At 44.3% G+C, this 17,047-nt stretch overlaps 1 long non-coding RNA gene across 2 annotated transcripts; it reads right to left on the bottom strand.

The window, feature by feature from the left end:
* Nucleotides 1-229: 229 nt before the first annotated feature.
* Nucleotides 230-17,024, bottom strand: LOC135272163 (uncharacterized). Of its 2 annotated transcripts, XR_010340253.1 has the most exons (9): nucleotides 16,666-17,024; nucleotides 12,525-12,547; nucleotides 11,838-11,859; nucleotides 7,068-7,147; nucleotides 6,578-6,602; nucleotides 6,250-6,297; nucleotides 4,516-4,553; nucleotides 3,625-3,658; nucleotides 230-2,461 (listed from the first exon to the last, which is right to left on the bottom strand). It is a non-coding gene; the product is annotated as an uncharacterized LOC135272163 (long non-coding RNA). The 2 variants fall into 2 exon arrangements; XR_010340254.1 differs by lacking the exons at nucleotides 11,838-11,859; nucleotides 12,525-12,547.
* Between the last annotated feature and the right edge of the window lie 23 nt (nucleotides 17,025-17,047).

Genomic DNA, 17,047 nt, shown 5'->3' with positions numbered 1-17,047 from the left:
CAAGATTAGTAATTTTGTGTCCTAAAGCAACTATATATATATGTGCATGTGTGCATATATATATACACACAACTATATACATAACTGTATACATGTGTAGGCACATATATATACAACTGTTATATATACATACGTATGTATATAGTTGTATATATACACATACATATATATTCATATAAAAAACATTTGAATTGTATCTCAAAGTTCTGTCAAAATGAATGGCTTGATATCCTAGTGCTAAGGGATGGCTTTATTTAAAACATAGTTTCCAGTAGATTCCTTTAAAAATAGTATAGCAGGGATTTCCAGATCACCCCCACTCACCTTTTTATAATTTTTGACTATCTTCCAGAGTCTTGAATTCAATGAGGTGAAGGTGGAAGAAAGCGTTTAGAAAGCCAGTGGGTACAGGAGAGCTGGTGTCAGGTGAGGGAGAGTGGGGAGAGATGCTCCTTTAAATGGAAGCCTCTGGAACCCGCAGAAAGCAAGGGTGAAGTGGGCAATCTTCCTACAGAGCTACCAGAGAAAGGCTTTAGACCCAACACTCTTGTTCACAAACACAGGCAGAGGCATGTGTTTTCTTAAAACAACTCTTTCTATATAGAAATAGAAATAATTAAAACGGGAAAATTCTGGTTATTTCAATTATTAACATATAACTTATGAAACAAACAAAAACTGTACAAGTGGAACTCAAATTGTTAATAATCTAGATCTGATTAATCTGGCAAAACAGCCATAGATGATGCCCCAGTCGTGGATGATGCCCCAGCTGTGGATGATGCTCCGGCCGTGGATGATGCCCCGGCCGTGGATGATGCCCCGGCCGTGGATGATGTCACAGCTGTGGAAGATGCACCCAGTCGTGGAAGATGCCCCAGCCGTGGATGATGCACCCAGCCGTGGAAGATGCACTCAGCCGTGGACGATGCCCCAGCCGTGGACGATGCCCCAGCCGTGGAAGATGCACCCAACCGTGGATGATGCCCCAGCAGTGGATGAAGCCACAGCCGTGGATGATTCCCCAGCTGTGGATGATGCACCCCGCCATGGATGATGCCCCAGCTGAGGATGATGCACCCCGCCATGGATGATGCCCCAGCCGTGGATGGTGACTCAGCGTGGATGGTGACTCAGCGTGGATGGTGACCCAGCTGTGGGAGGTGACCCAGCTATGGATGATGCCCCTGATGCCACAGCCGTGGATGATTCAGCCGTAGATGACGACCCAGTTGTGGATGATGCCCCAGGCGTGGATGATGCCCCAGCTGTGGATGATGGCCAGCAGTGGATGATGACCCAGCGTGGATGATGACCCAGCCGTGGATGATGCCCCTGATGCCACAGCCATGGATGATGCCCCAGGTGTGGATGATGACTCAGCGTGGATGGTGACCCAGCTGTGGATGGTGACCCAGCTATGGATGATGCCCCTGATACCACAGCCGTGGATGATTCAGCCGTAGATGACGACCCAGTTGTGGATGATGCCCCAGGCGTGGATGATGCCCCAGCAGTGGATGATGACCCAGCGTGGATGCAGACCCAGCCGTGGATGATACCCCTGATGCCACAGCCGTGGATGACGACTCAGCCGTGGATGACGACCCAGTTGTGAATGATGTCCCAGCAGTGGAAGATGCCCCAGCCATGGATGATGACTCAGCCGTGGATGATGACTCAGCCGTGGATGACGACCCAGTTGTGGATGATGCCCCAGCTGTGGATGATGCCCCAGCTGTGGATGATGACTCAGCATGGATGATGACCCAGCTATGGATGATGCCCCTGATGCCACAGCCGTGGATGATTCAGCCGTAGATGACGACCCAGTTGTGGATGATGCCCCAGGCGTGGATGATGCCCCAGCTGTGGATGGCCAGCAGTGGATGATGACCCAGCGTGGATGATGACCCAGCCGTGGATGATGCCCCTGATGCCACAGCCGTGGATGATGCCCCAGGTGTGGATGATGACTCAGCGTGGATGGTGACCCAGCTGTGGATGGTGACCCAGCTATGGATGATGCCCCCGATGCCACAGCCGTGGATGATTAAGCCGTAGATGACGACCCAGTTGTGGATGATGCCCCAGCAGTGGATGATGACTCAGTGTGGATGATGACCCAGCTGTGGATGATGCCCCTGATGCCACAGCCGTGGATGACTCAGCTGTCGATGATGCCCCAGCAGTGGAAGATGCCCCAGCAGTGGATGATGACCCAGCCGTGGATGATGACCCAGCAGTGGATGATGCCCCAGCCGTGGATGATGCCCCAGCAGTGGATGATGACTCAGCCCTGGATGATGCCCCTGATGCCACAGCCGTGGATGACCACCCAGTTGTGGATGATGCCCCAGCTCTGGATGATGCCCCTGATGCCCCAGCCATGGATGATGACTCAGCTGTGGATGAAGCCCCAGCCGTGGATGAAAGCCGACAGTTGGTTTTCAAGAAAAGTCTAGTCCACAAGTCATTGATGAGATTTATCAAGAAAAGAGGGAAATTACAAAATTAGTATCAGAAATTAATAGGAAGATATAACCACAGAGAGAGCAGAGATTACAAAACAATGAGTGGACATTATGAATACATAACTCGTTTTAAAGCAACGTTTTGTTTCACTTGGGCTGGTGGCCATATGCTGCAGTAGCTGGCCAATAGTGAGACGGCTCCTCATGGAGGAGGCTTGGGTTGAGGCTGAGGATCTTTAACCTGCATGCACAAGAGAGTTGCCACGAGGGGGTGGAAACCAGGCTACCAACCAAGTGCTACAGAGTTCCTACCTGTCCCTCTCCTCACCATTTTCAGCTGGCCGGGTTTGAGCATTTTAGGACTTGGGAAGGTAATATTACTAAATCTACTAAAAGACATCACCAATGCTTACGTGCTTCGGTCAGCTGCTGAGCAAATTAAGTTCACAACTGAAGTGGGTCGCACTGGCCCGTGTGGTCCCCTAGTCCTCTTAGAATTTGTGAGCTTGGGGCCTACTGGAGGGTGGACGGTGGGAGGAGGGGGGGACATCAGGAAAATAACTGGTATTAGGCTTAATATGTGGATGATGAAATAACCTGTACATGACGAAGAGCATGCCAATAGTTGCCAGTGTCAGCACTGGCCCACACTCCTGGGTTTGTGTTTTCACTTTTTCATTCGGGAACCTGGGAGCCGGGGCCACCACTTGGCCCTTCAGGTTCTCCACCTGAGCAGTGAGGATAATAAACCAGACCCAGGGATGGCTCTAGTGAGGGTGGAGGAATCACTGTACAGAGTAGAGTGGGGCTGGATTTTATTTTTTAGAAGTGGACACTGGCGAATGAGCTGTATAAATGGGAAATCTCTCCTGAGAAAACACACAGCCTCACCTACACAGAAGCACACACATTCACATCACATGATGTAGCCTCACACAAGACACCACCAATCCTCAAGCACCCAACTCAGTACCACCCAAAAGGGAGCACAGCTGCTGCCTCAAAATTTGGCCATGATTTTTCCCTGGGGAACTCAGGTTTTTAAAAAACACTTTCACTATGCTTATTCCTATCATGATCCCAGAATCAGGGTGGCACTTCACATTGAAACCAGCTTTTTTTTTCTTGACAATAATTCCAGAATACTTACCAGACTCATACTTCAGAGGGAACGCCGGCACTACCTGCAACGCAGAAACAAAGTTTTATGAGGGGCACGTCATGCTGTGGATTGTTTGCACAAGGTTCTGTTTCTCTCAATGAATACTGAAAACCTGATCAGAAACTTAGTCAACTGCTACAGTAATCAAAACAGCATGGTACTGGTACAGAAATAGAGATGTAGACCAATGGAACAGAACAGCTTCATTGGACAGGACAGAATGGGTGGCCACAGAGGCCTGGGATATATTTTATGTCCCCAAAACACAGCAGTGAGCACACTTCATGGCGTGCTGATGCTTACTGAATGGTACAACTGAGGACTGGGTGATTCTGTTTGATTGTATCTGTTCTTATTCCAAGAGGCTCAACAACATGCTCTATGGAAGCATGATCCTTCAAATGCACTCGTCTATCCTTTCAGTAATTTTTCACTCCCTCAGCCAAGAGCTTCTCCATCTGGGTTTCTGCAACACCAATCTCAAACCCATAAAGCAATGGGTAACAGCAACCCCACTAAGCTAACACGCCCAGCTGTGGAAGCAAACTTCACTTTACGGCAAGTCTACTTCACCACTACAGGCAGTGCAGCATGTTAGTTTACAGATTAGCCATTGGTGTTAGAGAGATCCAAATGTGGGTGTGTCTCGTGAATAATTTACTTAACTGAGACTCACATTCCTCATCTGTATAATGAATAGAACCAAACTAATTATGCCTCAAAGTGATTGTGATGCTTCAACGAAGCAACATAGAGAAGTGACCACATAGTATCCAAGACTCAAATGTACATCAGTTATCCTTTTCATTTTAATAACTTAAGCGCTGTTATTAAGTACAGTCATGTGGCATAGTGACATTTTGATCAATGATTACTTACATGGCTGGGGTCAGACTGGCGTACGCAAACCTACTGGCCTGCATCATTAGATTAAAACAAAATTTTTGGTTAAAAATTTTAAGTAAGATGCTATACAAATGAAAGACTAACCACAGTGATGGAATTTTTGGGGGGAGATAAAACTAAGAGTTCACAAGGATTTGGAGAAATGTCTCCTCACATATGCTGCTACAGGAGCATGAATTAGCATCACCATTTTGAAAAATATTTGGCACTATTCAGGACAATAAAAGATATGTTCCCTTCTAACAATCTACTTCACAGAAATGAATGCCAGTATTATTCCAAAACCATTGACAAAAATACTCAAAGCAACATTACTTCTCACAGCCATAATTATTTAAAAACAAAAAAAGAAAATTGTATGTCAATCAACAGTAGAGTGGATAAACTGTAATACGTGACTACAGTGGAATGGTATGCAACAAGGAAATGGAAGAACTACAGTTACACTTGCGAACGTGAATGAATTTCAGATCAAAATGTGAGCGAAAAAGCCAGACACCGAGAAACACATATTGACTTACTCTATGTATAATATAGTCCAAACCTGGAGAGGTCTAAACAAGTCATTAGCAGCCAGAGCGGGTCCCTTAAGGAAGATGATTAAAGGAGGAGGGAAATTTCAGGGAGGAACCAGGGATGTCTGCACTTGTGCCATCTCACCCTCTCAGATGTCAGGGTCCCAAAAGAGGGTGCTGGCAATATTTAGGTGGTTCAAAGGTCTCATGAAGAAAAGCAAATGACAGACAACAGCAAACTCAGTTCTTTAATGAAGTGCCCTGGACTGGATAGAGGGTGCCCACTTAGTTTTGTATCTTATTATGTAAAATGAGGATCCTCCAAAGATAAAAATGTCATCCATATCATGGACATTATGTGCTATCAGCACATTTTATCATATGGAGTTTCCTGCACAGTGAAATTAAGGTCCAGAACTTAACTTATAAATATCAACTTAGAGAACAATAGAAGCTTAATTTTTGAAGACAGGAAATAGTGTAATGCCATCTTCTGTGGGAAGGAACCCTTGGTTTCCCCAAAAATTAAGAGAACTGGAGAGAAAGAAGCCTCATCTCAGAATCTGTGGTAGGGGTGGGAAGTGGAGGCTACAAATGTGCTCAAGGTCAAACTTCTCCCCTGCCTTCCCAGGAGACTGGAGATGTACCAGTGAGCCCAGAGTGAATATTCACTCTGCCATCCACCCCTGGGAGATCCCTTTAAACCCACAGAGAGGACAGAAACATAAACGTGCTATAACAAGTCTTAAAAGTTCAGAGGGTGATTATCAATTTCCCCTTGGCACACAGCAGAATTTTTTCTCTAAGTTCAAGTAAATGCCTCTGAGAGATCTTCCCACAGATTCCTTCCTTTCATTACAGATGACACTCAATGCCCAGCCCTACATCCCTTGTGCATAATCCCAAGGAATGCTGATTAATCCAAACCAAAGGTTTTGATGTTTCGCTGGGCAGAAAAGAGAAGGTGTACTGCAAAGATCATCTCTAATGAACACAGCACCCTCCTAGCCCAGAGAGACAGTTCCTACCTTTATGACAACAAACTTTGAAAAGAACAAACCAAACCTCACACACATTTTCATTTTCTTTCTGATTTCATACTTCCTTCTTCAGCCCCTCAGGCAGCAGGGATAACCTGAAAGCTCTTGGGAACCCTTTCCCATTAGGTCCTACCTGGAAAGTAGTTCCCTACCTTGGGGGTCGTCTTCATTGCGTCTGAAGACGCTCTCCAGAATCCAGACTTTAGAAACAAAAACATCAGGACAAGTCATTAGAAAGAGTGACTCACCCACTCCTCTTCTTCCAGCTGAACCCACGCTGCCTCACACATGATTCCCTGGTCTTTGCTCTGGGTAGATAAACCTTCCTACAGCCTCTCTGGCTGGAGTTCTATATTGGCAAAATCACCTTCTCTCAGGAGACCCCCAATCCTCCTTCCCAGTGGGATCCCAGAATCAGGTTTCTATACACTCAAGCAGCACTTTGGTCCCTCATGAAGTGAGTTACTTCACGGTACTTACTCCTCACTCTCTCCTGGAATGTTTTCTGCAATTATACAAAAGAAAACATTATGAGGATGAGATTCTGCGGTGCCCTTCACATAGAGCTGTTATTCCCTTGGCAAGGGTAGAAAACCAGAAGTGGTACAGTGGCTGAGCCATAGGTCAACATCCCCAAAACCATGAGGATGCTTATGGAAAAATAAGATCTTTATTCACAGAATTCACCTTTAAAGTTGATTTAATGGGCAAACATACAATGCTTAATCCAAGGAGGAAAACATGTTGAGGAAAGTGCCTCTGCATTACAGCCGATGACGGATGCTGTCATTTGAAAACCTCCCAGTGTATTGCGTGTTAGTTGGGAAGACACTCCCACTGAATTTCACCCCCACAAAGAGAATTGCATATGCCGTACATAATGTACATTTTCAGATTTTCATATCCAAATTAATTGAGAAGAAATCACAAAAGCAAAATTTCTTTAGAAGACAAAGAAAAGGAATCTTACATAGAGGCTTTCCTCCTCCACGTTTTCATCCTCTGTCCAGGAACGGAGTCCGACCGTGCTCGCCTGGTCATCTGAAGACACTGGAAGGACAAGAGGAAAGCTCAGCACCCTGGTGGTTGGTGGCTGTGAGTTACTCAGGGAGCTTTGCTGGATGTGGGGTATGGAGGTGAGTGATTATCAAGCACGGACTGAGTTGCTGCTGGGCCGTCCCCCTGGGTGGAAGAGGGCTGGCAAGGGAGGGCAGCAGGAAACAGATGAGACATGGAGGTCTCCGCCTCATACTAGAGGAATCATGCAGCAACACAAAAGAGTCAACCGAAAATGGAAACTCAAATGCACACTAAGGTTCAATGGAAGACTGTCTTTCTGCCTCTCACATGTTTTGAAGCTCTTTTAAACAAACAGCATATTCAAGACTATGACAGTACTCTAGGACCCAATCATGCTGGTGCTAGATTTAGCATCAGTTTTAAAGATGCATAATAAAAACCTGGGTCTACCCAGCCCCTTATCTGAACCCAGACACTTTGTTCTATTGATTTCAGGTTTTTGAACTCTTTCAACCAATCGACAATCAGAAAATCTTGAAATCCTCCTTATGACCTGGAGCCCCTACCTTCTCCCACTTTCTGTTGTCCTGTCTTTCTAAATGGAAGAAATTTACATCTTGCATGTATTAATTGATGTCTTATGTCTTCCTAAAACATGTAAAAACCAAACTATAGCCCCATCACCTTGGACATAAGTACTCAGGACCTCCTGGAGCTGTGTCACCAGCATGTCCTTAACCTTGGCAAATTAAACTTCTAAATTGAGACCGGTTTTAGATAACTTTTTGGTTTGCAATGTGTAATCACGGTGGGGTTTATTTTTTAGAAGAGGACACTAGGGATTTATTGTGTCAAACAGAAATAACAATATTTGTTTTATATGATTTATGTCCCCAGAACATTTTTCTATTTATGGATTCACATAAAGGGAAATGGTTGTCACATAAATGGCTGTCACTGCAATTCGGTTTTTTAGAATTATCAATCCTTGAATAAAAGCTAAGTTGAACAGACAAATGAATTCAATTCTAGGCAAAACAGTCTATTGTAGTTATGTACTAAACTTTTGTTATAGTCGATGATGGAAGAATTGGAAATATTGACATTATATTCGATAAAACAACCAGTGTTAATCACACGATATTTTCTTCTTTGGTCCACCTTTCCTTTGTCATGCATGTGTAGTAATTGCCTATGGAGGATACCTATCTTTGTACTCGCCAGTCCATCGAGCATAGTGTATTTCAGGAAGGGAGACATGGGCTGGATGCTGATGTGTTTTAACTCTGCAGTGCAGAGCTGCAGTGAGTGTGGTGAACTAGTAACCCAATGCTTTTTTGCTGTCTTAATTGTCATTGTGTCTAATGAATGTAGCTTGCAGGATCTGATCATTTCTCAGTCTCGTGGTGATAAAGAGTTTTCAACTATCTCAAAAATATCTCATTCATCTTATTTGTTTGGGGCCAACTGCTGAGGAATGTCCCCAGCACTGAAAGGAGTTTCTCAATATTTCTAAGTACTGCTTCCTAATATTCAGAACTTGCATTTGACCCTGTTGTCAGAGGCATGTGGGGCAGCTCTGTATTATTCACACCAATGACTCTAAGCCACGTGACTGCTGCAGCCATCTTGGAATCATAGACAGTGTTTGGGATCTCTGTAGACTCATGTAAATCTAGGACTTGCATGTGTGAGGGAACCAACTTATGGCTACCTGTGATGGTAGGGTTGAGAGCCATCCTCCTCAGGGTAATAACTGCAGTTCAACAATTCATTATCAATTCAGCTTTAGAGCTATATCCCTAGGTTCGTATCTTGCCTCCTTCCTTTAGGGGCTTAGAAGCATGGGCACATTCATTAGCCCTTTGGTTTCTCCATCCAAGGAGTGTGTGGATAGTAAACAATCACTGTTTAGGTGAGGTCTGTAGTGAGGATTGAATGGGTTTATTAAAATAAATTGTGTATTGTAGATTTTCAGAATGGTAAATTAAAAAAGAACTGACTTGCTTGATATCTCAAAGCTTAACATGTTCCAGAGCTGCATGCAAACCCAAGAGATAAGCTCCCAAGTCAGGGGTGATGCCATAATGCACAACTGCTCTGTCCAAAAATAGTCATTTCAACTTAACTCTAACCTTGGGACAAAAGAATGAGATACGAGTGTCAAAAATGCTTTTGGTGACATCCTGATTCCACACAGTAGCTACTTCTGAAAAAAAGAAACAATTTAAGTGCATGTTGTCTACAAAATGAGCCAGTGACCTGATGACAGATCAACAGATACCTGGTCAAATGGAATGAACACAAGTTTACTTGGGGAGGAGAATTATCTACCATAATGGAAGGTTCTAAGCATGTGATATCATATCCTGTATGATTTCTTTCTCTTAAATGAAAAGTGGCTCAAACTGAGGCTGTCGCCAAGTTATGGAGATGACCATAGCTTAGCCTTGGAAAAGTGCTCTGGATAGTGTCACGGGAGACCTGATTTGTGCATTCCTTCCGAGGAGGGTAACAGGTTGGGTGAAAGCATATTACTGATATCTCTGTACATACCGAATTTTGAATAATCCACAAAAGTATGTTTAAAACTATGTTTTGGTAGGTAAACTGGCCTAGACACAGATATTATCAGTATGTATTTGGGAAAACTTGTGATACGAGTAGAAGCAAGACGCTCTCAAATACTGTGAACTAAACATACATTTAGGCTGATGAAAGGAGGGAAGCCATGGGAATAGCAACATTAGGTTTCTTTCTTGTGCATTTTCCTTCACATTTCCACATTCCAGATTCACTTCAGATTCTGAAGGCTAGAGTTTAAAAGATAATTAATGGTGGAAAGACAGAAGCACAAGAGACGTTCCTATATTCTTCCAGTCAACACGAAGAGAGAAGTTAGGTATGCAGAATCCAATCAGAAATACTGCATTTTACTCTATGGAAAAATAATAAATATGCAATAGCATGAACAAAGAATTAAAACTATCAGTTATGGAATAAGTAGGCAAAGTATTTCTTGAACAACCTTACTACACCAATTGGAAGGACACCATTCAGTAGGTGAATATGCATAGACCTTCACAGCAACAATATACTTGAGAAGAGAAGTATGAAGCTGAGAACTTCTTTAACATTCTGCATATGGAAAATCGGAGATAGTCTACAAGAATGCTATTCATGCTAATAAATTCATCAAAATTGCAGAGTACAAGGTTAACACTCAAACGGCAGTTGTGTTAATATGCACTCAATATAAACAATCCAATAGTAAGATTACAAATGTAATTCCATGGATAATAACCTCTGAAATCATTAGATACTTAGAAATAAATCTAACCAATGAGATGAAATACTCGTAACCTGGTAGGAACAGAATGTGACTGAAAGGAAGTAGAGAAGGTACAAATAATTGAAAAGGCATCCCGTATTCACAGACAGGAAGACAAAACCTGACTAATACACACTACTACAAAATGATCCAAAGACGCACATCAACTACTATCAAACTGGTAACAGCCAACTGTGCAGAAATGGAAAAGATAACCCAAAATTTTTTATGAATTCTTATGTCTCAAATAATCATAATAATGTTAAAAAAGAATAGCATTGGAAGATACGCATTCATGAGATTGAAATCTACGAGAGGAAAAGATACAGAAATTCAGACAGCAGGGTCCTAGCATGGGGGCACGCGTTAAGTACTGGAGATATGGAATAGAGAAGCCCAAAATTCAATGCATGCATACACAGTCAACTGATCTTCAACAAAGGTGCTGAGAATACACAATGGGAAAAGGAAGGCCTCTTTAACAAATGATGGTAAAACTCCATATTCTAATTTAAATAATGAAATTGAGCAGTGTGCTCAAGGCTGTGCGTCTTCCTCCATTTACAAGACACTGGAGCTTTGCAATGAGCCCGGAGCGAATCTTCATCCTGTCCCCCATGCCCAGAGAGAGCCCTTGATATCAGGAGTAAACAGCAAGGACAGACAAATGAATGTGCTGCCATGAAACCTAACAGTTCAGAAAGTGAGGATCAGTTTCTCTCAAGCATCTGGGCACACTGTGGAAGACTTGTTGTCTCCAGAATTACGTAACTGCTATGACAGAACTGTGTCCCAAACTAAAGGCTTTAACATTTTGCAGTGGTAGAGGCAGAAAAGAGGTATCCTCAGAAAGACCATCTTTAAATAATAAAGCAAGAAGAGGTGATCACAGACAGGGTACTCACACTTCTCACCACTATGACATTAAACTCTGACAAGAACAAACTTTGTCCATGTTTTCTTTTTCTTCTCTTTCTACATGCTCGCTCAGCCTCCCAAGCAGCAGGCAGAAGCTGAAGGCTCCTGGGAACCTGCTTTATTAGATTCCACCTGTAATCTTGTTGCCTACCTTGAAAGGCATCTTCTTCACTGTTGAGATTTTGTAGAATCCACTCTTTAGAACCACCAACATCAGAGTAAGTCAGAGAGAGGTGCACTCACTTCACTTCTACTCCAGCTGAAGCCACGTCGGCTCACACAACAGCCCCTGGCTGGTCCTCTGGGTTCACATACATTCATACAGTCCCTCTGATCATAGTTATACACTTGCAAAATTATTTGCTCTCACTAGACCCCCAATATTCTTTAACCGGAACCCAGAGTCAGGTTTCTATATATTAAAACCAGCAAGTTTGTTCCTCAGCAAGTGAGCTACTTAAGGGTACATACCATAACCAGGGACTGATGAACTCTGCAATTAAGACAAAAGAAGACACTATGAGGATCAGATTAATTCTTCTGCACTCCCCCCACCCCACAGATCTGTTCGTCTCTTGATGATCTCAGGAAACTAGTTGTAAGACAATGGTTGAGTCAAAGGCCAAGAATCAAACATCCTAGTATAGAGGACACCTGTGGAAAAGACAAGACCTTTTCCCACAGAATTTACCTATGAAGTTGATTTACATTGGCAAATACACAATGCCTAAACCAAAGAGGAAAGCTGGTGTTGAGGAAAATTTCTCTGCATTACAGTTGTTAATGGATGCTGTCATTTAAAAAGATTCTAATATATCACGTATCCGATGGGAAGACACTCCTATTGAATTCCACCACCACAAAGAGAATTGGACATGTCGTACATAATGTGCCTTCTCAGATTATCACAGTTAACAGAAGGAAAGAAATAATTCTTTTTTAATTTTGCTTTCCTTTGAAGTTTAAGTTCCAGGATGCATGTGCAGGACTGTGCAGCTTTATTACATAGGTAAACATGTGCTATGGTGCTTTGCTGCATGTATCAACCCATCCCCTAGGTTTAAGCCCCGCATCCATGAGCTATTTATCCTGATGCTCTCCCTCCCTGATCCCCACCTGACAGGGCATTCTTTAGAGGACAGAAAAAGGGGTTCTTACCTCGTCATCATCCTCAGGAGGAGCTGGAGGGAGACAGAATAAAAGTCAGTGCCCTGGTGGCCTAAGACTGAGTAACTCAGGGAGCTTTGCTGGGTGTGGCATATGGAATGTGGAACTGAAGATTCTGAGACCATCTCAGAGAAACAACTATGTTCAAATAGTACCGTGAGGGAGTCTCACCAGATATCTTTCATCTTAGACAATGCCAAGACCTAATAATACTCTCGCATTCCCAATTCCCAAAACATATTAAACAATCAAAAAGCAAGGCTTAGATGTTTGCTGTGACACAGGCAGGAAAAACTGGTCTCCTGGGAAAAGTAATCATTAAATACCACAGCAAGAAACGATGGTTACAAATGCAGCCCACAAAGCCCTTGGACACACACCCTCTCATCTCTATCTTATTAAAATACAACAGGAACAAGTCAGACCTCTACAGCAATTTTTTTTTTTTGGTTCTGGCTTCATGGCCCCCTTCCTAGGTTCCAAAGCAACAGGTGTAACCCAACTGCTCCCAGAAATACTCCTAGGGTTATCATTTTCATTTTTTTGGTTTGTTTGTTTGAGACAGAGTCTTGCTCTGTCACCAGGCACCAGGCTGGAGTGCAGCGGTGGGATCTCCGCTCACTGCAACATCCACCTCCTGGTTTCAAGCAATTCTCCTGCCTCAGTCTCCCGAGTAGCTGGGACTACAGGTGCATGCCACCACGCCCAGCTAATTTTTGTATTTTTAGTAGAGACGGAGTTTCACGATGTTGGCCAGGATGGTCTTGATCTCTTGACCTCGTGATCTGCCCACCTCAGACTCCCAAAGTGCTGGGATTACAGATGTGAGCCACTGCGCCCGGCCTAGGGTATCATTTTCTACCTGCAGAAATTGTCCTATTGCAGCTTCCCTCATGGATGGTGTCCACTGGCCAATCTTTAGAGACACCAATCTCAGCAAAAAGTTATTTCAGAGAGTGACTCACCCACCCTCCTACTCCAGGTGAGGTCACACTGGATTACACGAGATCACCCTGAGCTTTCCTCAGTGTTCTCAGACTCTCTCTAGGCTCTGTGGAGCCAGAGGTCTTCAACAAGGCATTGCTCACACTTTCCAGCCTTCAAGTGAGAAAGAGGAGCTGAAGGAATCACCTTTCCATTTTTCCTTCCACTGACCCATTATAGGTCTCACCTCCAATCCCACAACCCTGAGATCCCAACTTTGATGTGCACGCTTTCAGTGAGATGAGTCCAACAATCAGACTCTGGGCCAGGCTCACAGCAGACATGCAAGACAGCATTCTGTGGGGATGGAAATGCTCTCTGCTGTATGGCTGCTGGGCCATTGCATGGTGGCTGTTGTGATGAGGATTTGAAATTTCATTGTATGTATTTGTTTATTTAACTATAAAGAGGCATGTATATGACTGAGAAGCACACTAGATGGGACAGCTCCAGAGATCCAGACATGAGGAAGACCTGACTCCCCTCTCCTGGTGTTTTTTGCAGAATCATTTGCTGCAAATGATTTACGGTCACTTCCTGGGCATCTGCACAAGGGCCCGTCACTGTGTGGGGCTGGGATATGACAGTGAGGACAATATCCAGGTCCAGAGGGATTCCAGCAGGGACACGCTTGCACCCAGTGGAAGAGCATGGCCCTGCACACCCTGTCTAGACTAGATCAGAGCAGCAGGAGCAGAGGGGTGGGGGCGTCTCACTGTCCTCAGAAGATCACCCGCATCTCCAGGGACCCTGACTCAGAAGCTGGGCAGGCTCCAGGATGAGTGTGTGGCTCAACAGGCTGGACAGGCTGAGAAGAAAACCTTTCCACACCTGCACTAGAGCTCATCCCAGGGTTGTGTTCATTAAAACATCCATGGAGTCTAACGTGTCCATCCCAGGACTGAGCTCTGGGGAAAGGACAAATGAGGAAGACACAGTCACTGCCCTGCTAGTAAATACCCATAGCCCGGGTTCCTCTACTCACCTGTGGGAAGACTCAGACTTTGAGACAGAAAATTTTAAACCATCTCCAAAGTAAGTGGAAACTGAGATGTTATGGATTGCACAGAAGAGTTGCAAGTATGACCTGGACTCTGGGATCAGTCCCTATTCCTTTGCTGAGATCACCCTGCACTGGAACTCATGTCCCTCCCAACCTGCCCTGCTACTTCGCAGTACTGCAGCTGCCCAGGCCAAGAGCTGGGGGACTCTGTCCAGTTGAAAAGCATTTCTGGGCCAGAAGACCCTTGGCCAACAGGATCTACTGAAGAATCATTCCTCAGGAGACTTCCAGAAGAAGTGAAAAATAAAAACTTGTCTGTCTCAGCCCCAGGAAGATAGGCCTGGAACTTCTCTGTGTCTGGCCTGACCCTGAGGTCCATTTCTACTGACTCATGTCCTGTCTGCTCTGTGTCAGAAAAATGGGGACCTGACTCCTGTTCTGCTCCTCTCCGCAATTTCTGCTGATGTCATTGCCATCATCACACAAAGAGATGGAGAAGACATGGGTCAGGAAGGAAGCTCCTTTCTCAAGGCATTTAGGGTGATGTTCACATCAAGCTTTCGATAGAGAGGAAGGCCAAGTCCTACTCACTCCTCCCCAGAAGTGGTCTCATATCCTGCCTGGGCCCTGGTGATGATGCTGAACTGATGCCCCTAACATTGCAACCTTGACAGTCTCTTTTAACAATGTCCCAAATGTTCTCATTTTGTTTCCCTCTGATCCTCTAAATCATGTTCCCCTTCAGGTCTAGCACGAGGCTCTCTCTTGCTCTCTCCCATGGAGCCCACTGAGCAGGTGTCCATGAATTCTGAGAACCTCAATGTTGATAACACTGACATTTTCCTTGACTCACAAACAGCAGCGCCCCTGCAGAACCACTGGGAAGCTTCGTCTAGAGATTAAAAATGTCTAGGACAATCTGGTCATGAGAAAATCACTTCTGGGGTGAACAAGTGACACTGCCCAGTCAGTTTCATTCTTTTTTTTTTTTTTTGAGACGGAGTTTCGCTCTTGATACCCAGGCTGGAGCGCAATGGCGCGATCTCGGCTCACCGCAATCTCCGCCTCCTGGGTTCAGGCAATTCTCCTGCCTCAGCCTCCTGAGTAGCTGGGATTACAGGCACGCGCCACCGTGCCCAGCTAATTTTTTGTATTAGTAGAGACGGGGTTTCACCATGTTGACCAGGATGGTCTCGATCTCTTGACCTCGTGATCCACCCGCCTCGGCCTCCCAAAGTGCTGGGATCATTCTTTGTTCCATTGGAAAAATACTGAAACATACAGGACAATCAAATTTTACCGAAAAGCAACGCATTTCCACAGAATGCATGCTCCAAAAAAATCCCTCAAACCACCATGTGGTCCACTTGATATTCATCATGACTTAAAGCAGCTGCCTTGGCTCTCTGTGTGAGACGGTTTTCAGAAGGAAACAAAAACCTATTTCAACGGTAGCATCAATAGGACATGATGGAGATTCTCCTGTCTCAGAGCCGAGTTCTTCATGGAGACATCTGTTTCTCACAGCACGCCCCAGATCCTCACACCTATTAGGAACCTGAAGCCAGGGAGGTTCTCCAGACAAAAGCAAGCAAGAAAATCCCCCAACTCATCACTTAGATTTCTCATTAGGAAGAAAGTGGTATTAGAATATGTACAATGTTAGAGATGGGAACCACACACACTGGGGCCTGCTGGGGGAGAGGTGGGAGGGAGAGCATCAGAATAAAGAGCTAACGTATGCGGGGCTTAATACACAGGTGATGGGTTGACAAGTGCAGCAAACCATGCCACACTTTTACCTATGTAACAAACCTGCACATCCTGCACATGTAACGCAGATACTAAAATCAAATTTAAATTAAAAAAGAAATTGCCAGAGTAGGCAAATCTAGAGAAACAGAAAGTAGATTAGTGGTTGCCTAGGGCCAGGGGTGTGGGGCTTGGGAAAAAAGAGAAGTAACTACTAACGGCTATGGGGTTTCTCTGAGGGGAAATGAAAAGATTCTAAACTTAGATTGTGACAATGCCTGCACAACCCTGTAAATATAGTAAAAACACTACATCACCCATTTTAAGTAAGTGAATTGTTCTGCACGTCAACTGTGTGTCAATAAAGCAGTTTAAAAGAAAAAGAATACTTACAGTAGTCATTTGGGGCTATCACGCTGCTCTGCAACAACAGAAAAAAACACAAAATATCATAAGCATCAGATCTTGCTGGGTGCTGTTGGTGCAGGTCATTTCACTTGATGACATTAGAAAACCACAGGTGACTGGTCCCCAAATAAAGCATAGAAGATGAATGTGGAAAAGCCAGTGGGGTGTTTTGGAATATTTAGCAAGTGTCCATGTCAGCTGGAAAATACAAAATAACTTTGCAAGAAGGAAAGGGTGCTACTGAGAAATACGCTCACAACCAGTTTATAACTTATGCCACCTTTTGACTGACATCATCAATCAGGTCTCAGTTGGTCATAAACGCCAGCGACTGGTCGCTAGAGTCCATGACAACCAAGGTCTGATT

This window comes from Aotus nancymaae, unplaced genomic scaffold (genome assembly GCF_030222135.1).
Source record: "Aotus nancymaae isolate 86718 unplaced genomic scaffold, 86718_ANA_hifiasm-v0.15.2.pri h1tg000108l, whole genome shotgun sequence".
Classification (NCBI taxonomy): Eukaryota; Metazoa; Chordata; class Mammalia; order Primates; family Aotidae; genus Aotus; species Aotus nancymaae.
The sequence above is the reverse complement of the archived record's forward strand: the minus strand, read 5'-3'. Positions and strand labels throughout refer to the sequence as shown.